Genomic DNA, 6324 nt, shown 5'->3' on the forward strand with positions numbered 1-6324 from the left:
AACCAAAATGAGCTGCCAATGCACATAGAAAACACACAGTAGTCATACGACAAGTGGGAGAAAAAGTCTCTTCATAATCTATGCCTTTTTGCTGTGCATAACCCTTTGCAACAAGTCGAGCCTTATGGCGATCAATCTCACCATCCGGCTTGCATTTCAACTTGTAAACCCACTTCGTACCAATGGCCTTTTTGCCAGGAGGCAAATCACATAAAGTCCATGTGTCATTTTCTATGAGTGCATTATATTCTGATTGCATGGCAGCCATCCAATTTTCTGAATTGTGTGCTTCATCAAAAGACAGAGGCTCCTCAGCATCATGTAAGCTAGACATAGCCAAAGCATAACAATCTGATGCATAAGATGCATGGTGAGAGCCTGAATGAGTACGCCTAGACAAAGGTGCATCCAATTTACTGTCACGCAAAGTGTGCGCCAGCCATTTTGGCATACCTCTAGCCTGCTCATTTTCAGCCCTTTCCTCATCAAGTACATCATGTACATCTGCATCAGTAATAGGCTGATCTAAAACATTTTCAAAAACCCCCATAGGCTGTACATTTTCCTCATTGGAACTTACATTCATATTTTCACCACTGAAAAGAGGCAACAAAGTGTCATAAATGTCCTGTGAGCTTACATTACTGTCTCTAGTACATGACAACAAGGGCTGAACAAAATCTTCCACAAACACTACATCCCGTGAAACCAGAATACATTTTGTCTGCGGATGATACAACCTGTAACCTTTGCTTTCAGCACTATAACCAACAAAAAATAATTTGACAGGCTTATCATCCAATTTTCTGTGCTGCACTTGTGGCACCAAAGCATATGCCAAACAGCCAAAAACATGCATGTGCTCAATAGAAGGCTTTCTATCATGCCATGCTTCATATGGAGTAATAGACTGCAAAGCTTTCATAGGACACCTGTTTAGTACATAAGTGGCACACATGATGGCCTCAAGCCAAAAAGAATGCGGTAAAGCTTGACTTTTGACCATGCATCGTGCCATTTCCGTCAGTGACCTATTTTTCCTCTCAGTGACACCATTTTGGTGAGGTGTATAAGGCACTGTACATTGGTGTTTTATCCCACGACTAGCCAGAAATGCATTAAATTCATGAGACATATACTCCCCCCTCCGATCGGAACGGAGGGTGCCCATAGTACATTTCGAGACATTTTCAGCCATAGCCAGAAATTGTTTGAAGCACATAAAAACTTCGAACTTCGCTTTAAGCGGAAATACCCATGCATGCCTAGAGTAATCATCAATGAAAGTCACAAAGTACAAGTAATTGCCCAAGGACGGAGTTTGCATGGGCCCACAAACATCACTATGCACAACCTGCAACCTGCATGTGTCCCTAACTGAACCATCCTTTGGAAACTTAGAACGCTGCATTTTACCCAGAATACAGCCTTCACAAACATGTTTGACAGGTGCTTCAAGAGGCGGCAAAGAAGCAACCATATCAGATTTCTGCAAACGCAGCCTGCAAACGCAGCAAACTGACAAAATTCAGATGACCAAAATGTGCATGCCAAAGTTTTGCATCTGAAATAGCCCTTGAATCTGCAATAGCATTTGCAAAATTTTGTCCACACTTGTCATACAAAGTGAGCTTATACAAACCACGTCACAAAAGCCCAGATGCAATAATTTCATCACCAAAACTGAGATCATGAATTGTACATCTGCCATCCACAAATTTGACTACAAGTCCAAGTCTAGCAAGTGCGGGTACAGACAAGAGATTCTTCTTGATCCCAGGTACATAAAGTGCATCAACAAGTGTGAAAGAACTACCATTAGCAGCAGTAAGCACAATCTTTCCAACTCCCTGAACTGGATAAGAGGCTTTGTTGGCACAAGTGACTGAATTCACATGAGGGACAGACTCGAGAGAGGTAAACAATTCACGATGTGAGGTAATGTGCTTTGTAGCACAACTGTCGAAATACCACACACGTGAATCTGCAGCAACTAACAAGCATGCATCATGGACAGCAGGATTGTAAGTGCACTTTGCACTAAAAGCCCATTCTGCATCAACATCAGCAGGAAGACTCAACAATGGCTGCATTTGTAGTGGAACCATCATTTGCAGTGGAACCACCCTCTTTCTTCTTAGCCTCTTTGGCCTTCAACTTAGGAAACGACTTGATCAAGTGATCATTAGCTTTACAATAGTGGAAACGCATCTTGTTTTTGCCCTTATCACCAGAATTGCCAGACGAAGTGCTGCCAGCAGAAGCATTAGGAACAGAAGTTTTGCCACTCGCAACAGAACCATAAGAAGTGGCTGCATTGCTGTTACCACCCTTTCTTTGAGAAGCAATAAAAGCCTGTTCAACTGCACATTGTCTAGTCCTGTTTTTTCTGGAAAGTGACTCTTGCAAGAGCAATGTGCATAATGAATCAAACTTGACAACTTCTGGATTTCCTTGGGTCATAAGTCTCCAAGTACTAGCAAAAGTCTAGTAAGAATCTGGTAAGGCATCAAGAACAATTTGCACAAGTGAACTGTCTGAAATGAATTCACCTGCAGAAATAAGCTGCTCATTGATATCCTTGACACTAGCAAGGAAAGTGTCCATATCATCTTCCTCATGTATAATCTTCGACTCCAGCTCTTTACGCAGCAAAGCAATTTTGGCCTCAATGCGACTTGCATAAAGACCAGCCAAAATATCCCAAGCCTGTTTTGCTGATTTTGCTGAACGAATGTGAGGAACGATGGTGCGCTTCACAGACAACGCAATTAATGCATGAGCCTGCGCATCCTTAACATCCCAACGAGTTTTTTCTGCTGTAGGCAAAACAACTCTAACAGCAGCAATCCTTGCAGCAAGACCTGCAACATCCTCAACATCGCCTACATCTTCAGAACTAGGACGTACATCAATGCCCTGCACAATGTTCCAGACGCCCTTTGACACAAGAACATGTTGCATCATATAAGCCCACATAGGGTAGTTGTCCCCATCCAACCTGTCCTCAGCAACAAACATCTTGAACACATCTGTGTTGTTGTTGTCAGCCATGGTAAATGCTGCACCTGATGTGAAAACTGCCCAAAAATAGGAGAAATGGAGCGGGAACAACACGTGCTATATAGCACAAACCGTAGAAGACTATAAGGCACATATTATGCAGAAAATGGAACTGATAGAAATTCTGCACAAAATGACAAAATTGCCTATGCAGACCTGCATGTAGTGGAAATGGAGGCCGAAATGAGCCCAAAGTATTTGTCGACTTGCGAACGCTTGCCAAAGCTCACTGAAATCGGAGAAAGTGAGCAGGCGTGTGCTGGAGCAACTGGCGACTAAGCCCGGGAGGACGCAACCTGCTTTGATACCAATTGTTGGAATTAGGGTTGCAGAGAAACACACACAGATTGGAGAAGACAAAGGAAGCTCAAGGCACACAATAGAGAGTGTATTACTTAGTGTGCAATGGAAAGATAGATAGCCCTAGAGTGATGGCTGTATATACAATACTCGGGGGAAAAAACCTCCTAAAGAGGGAAAAAATGCCCCGGCGGTCCTAGTGTGTTCACACACATCACTACCACATGTATATGGTAAAAAATGTGAGTTTCTAATAGGGGATGTCATTAGAATCATCATTGTCACTATTATCCTGAGCAGGATGAATTCTGGCACTTTTCCTTGGTGATTTGGCTGATTGTGGAAAGTTGCTATATGTTTGCTCTTGGATTACTGTTTCTGGAATGACTTTTCTAAACAATTTATTACCGCATTGTTAGCTCGTTGACATGGATCTATTCTTCTTGGTTGAGTCTTTTCTTCCTTTATAGGAGCCACGTATGAGGATGCTTGTTGCAGGTGCGTCAACATCGTGATATTGGAATCCACTTCTGATACACTTTATTCTTGTAGAGATGATTCCTGGGTCTTTGATCTCGTCTAGAAATTCTGGTGATAAGGGCAAAAAGAAGATGTGTTGCCATTATTGTAAAGCTAATGATCACTTGATCAAACAGTGTCCTAAGTTGAAGGCCAAAGAGACAAAGAAGAAAGAGGGTGGTTCCATTGCAAATGTTGGTTCCACGACAAATGCAACTATTGTTGAGTCTTCTGTGAAAGGATACTGTGATGCTGATGTTGATGCATAATGGGCTTTTAGTGCAGAGTGTACCTATAATCCTACTGTCCATGATGCATGCATGTTAATTGCTGCAGATTCACATCTGTGGTACTTTGACAGTGGTGCTACAAAGCGCATTACCTCACATCGTGATTTGTTCACCTCTCTCGATGTCCCTCATGGGAATTCAGTCACTTGCGCAAACAATGCCTCTTATCCGGTTCAGGGAGTTGGAAAGATTGTGCTTACTGCTCCAAATGGCAGTTCACACTTGTTGATGCACTTTATGTACCTGGGATCAAGAAGAATATTTTGTCTATATCTGCACTTGCTAGACTTGGACTTGTAGTCAAATTTGTGGATGACAGATGTACAGTTTATGATCTCAGTTTTGGTGATGAAATTGTTGCATCTGGCCTTTTGTGTCGTGGGATGTATAAGCTGACTTTGTATGAAAAGTGTGGATAGAATTTTGCAAATGCAGTTGCTGATTCAAGGGTTGTTTCGGATTCAAAACTGTGGCATGCACGTTTTGAGCATCTGAATTTTTCCACGTTGCTGTGTTTGCAAAAATCTAACATGGCTTCTTCTTTGGCGTCTCTTCAAGCACCTGTCAAACATGTTTGTGAAGGCTCTATTTTGGGTAAAATGCAGCGTGCTAAGTTTTCAAAGGATGGGTCAGTTCGTGCTACATACAAATTGCAACTTGTGCATAGTGATGTTTGTGGGCCTATGCAAACTCCGTCCTTGGGAAATTACTTGTACTTCGTGACTTTCATTTATGACTACTCCAGACATGCATGGGTATATCCTGTGAAAGCTAAGTCCGAAGTGTTCATGTGCTGCAAGAAATTTCTTGCTATGGCTGAAATTGTCTCAAAATGTACTATGAACACCCTCCGTTCCGATCGAGGGGGAGAGTATATGTCTCATGAATTTAATGCATTTCTGGCTGGTCGTGGGATAAAACACCAATGTATAGTGCCGTATACGCCTCAACAAAATGGTGTTGCTGAGAGGAAAAATAGGTCTCTTACAAAAATGGCAAGATGTATGGTCAAGAGTCAAGCTTTACCACATTCGTTTTGGCTCGAGGCTGTCATGTGTTCCACTTATGTACTCAACAGGTTTCCTATGAATGCGCTGCAGTCTATGACTCCATATGAAGCATGGCATGATAGAAAGCCATCTATTGAGCACATGCGTGTTTTTGGTTGTTTGGCCTATGGTTTTTCCACAAGCGCAACACAAAAAATTGGATGATAAAGCTGCCAAATGTATTTTTGTTGGTTATACTGCTGAAAGCAAAGGTTACATGTTGTACCATCCGCAAACAAAGCGTATTTTGGTCTCACGTAATGTGTTTGTGGAAGATTTTGTTCAGCCTTTGCTGTCATATACTAGAGAAAGTAATGTAAGCTCACATGACATTTAGGACACTTTGTTGCCTTTTTTCAGTGGTGGAAGTATGAATGTAAATTCCAATGAGGCAAACGTACAGCCTATGGGGTTTTTTGAAAATGTTACAGATTAATTACTGATGTAGTTGCATACTTGATGAGGAAAGGGCTGAAAATGAGCAGGCTAGAGGTATGCCAAAATGGTTGGTGCACACTTTGCGTGACAGTAAATTCGATGCACCTTTGTCTAGTCGTACTCATTCAGGTTCTCGCCATGCCTCTTATGCATCAGATTGTTATGCTTTGGTTGTGTCTAGCTTACATGATGTTGAGGAACCTTTGTCTTTCGATGAAGCACATAATTCAAAAAATTGGATGGCTGCCATGCAATCAGAATATGATGCAATTATAGAAAATGACACATGGACTTTATGTGATTTGCCTCCTGGCAAAAAGGCCATTGGTACAAAGTGGGTTTACAAGTTGAAACGCAAGCCAGATGGTGAGGTTGATCTCCATAAGGCTCGACTTGTTGCAAAAGGCTATACGTAGCAAAAAGGCATAGATTATGAAGAAACTTTTGCTCTCACTTGTCGTATGACTACTGTTCATTTTCTATGTGCATTGGCAGCTCATTTTGGTTGGGATGTACATCAATCAGACATTGTTACTGCTTTCTTGAATGGTGACATATTTGAAGAAGTTTATGTAACGCAGCCTCGCGATTTGGTCAAGAAAGGACAAGAGAACAAAGTGTGCAGATGTAAGAAGACTTTGTATGGGTTGAAGCAATCTCCTTGT

Source organism: Adiantum capillus-veneris, chromosome 21 (genome assembly GCF_014529385.1).
Source record: "Adiantum capillus-veneris isolate H3 chromosome 21, ASM1452938v2, whole genome shotgun sequence".
Taxonomy (NCBI): domain Eukaryota; kingdom Viridiplantae; phylum Streptophyta; class Polypodiopsida; order Polypodiales; family Pteridaceae; genus Adiantum; species Adiantum capillus-veneris.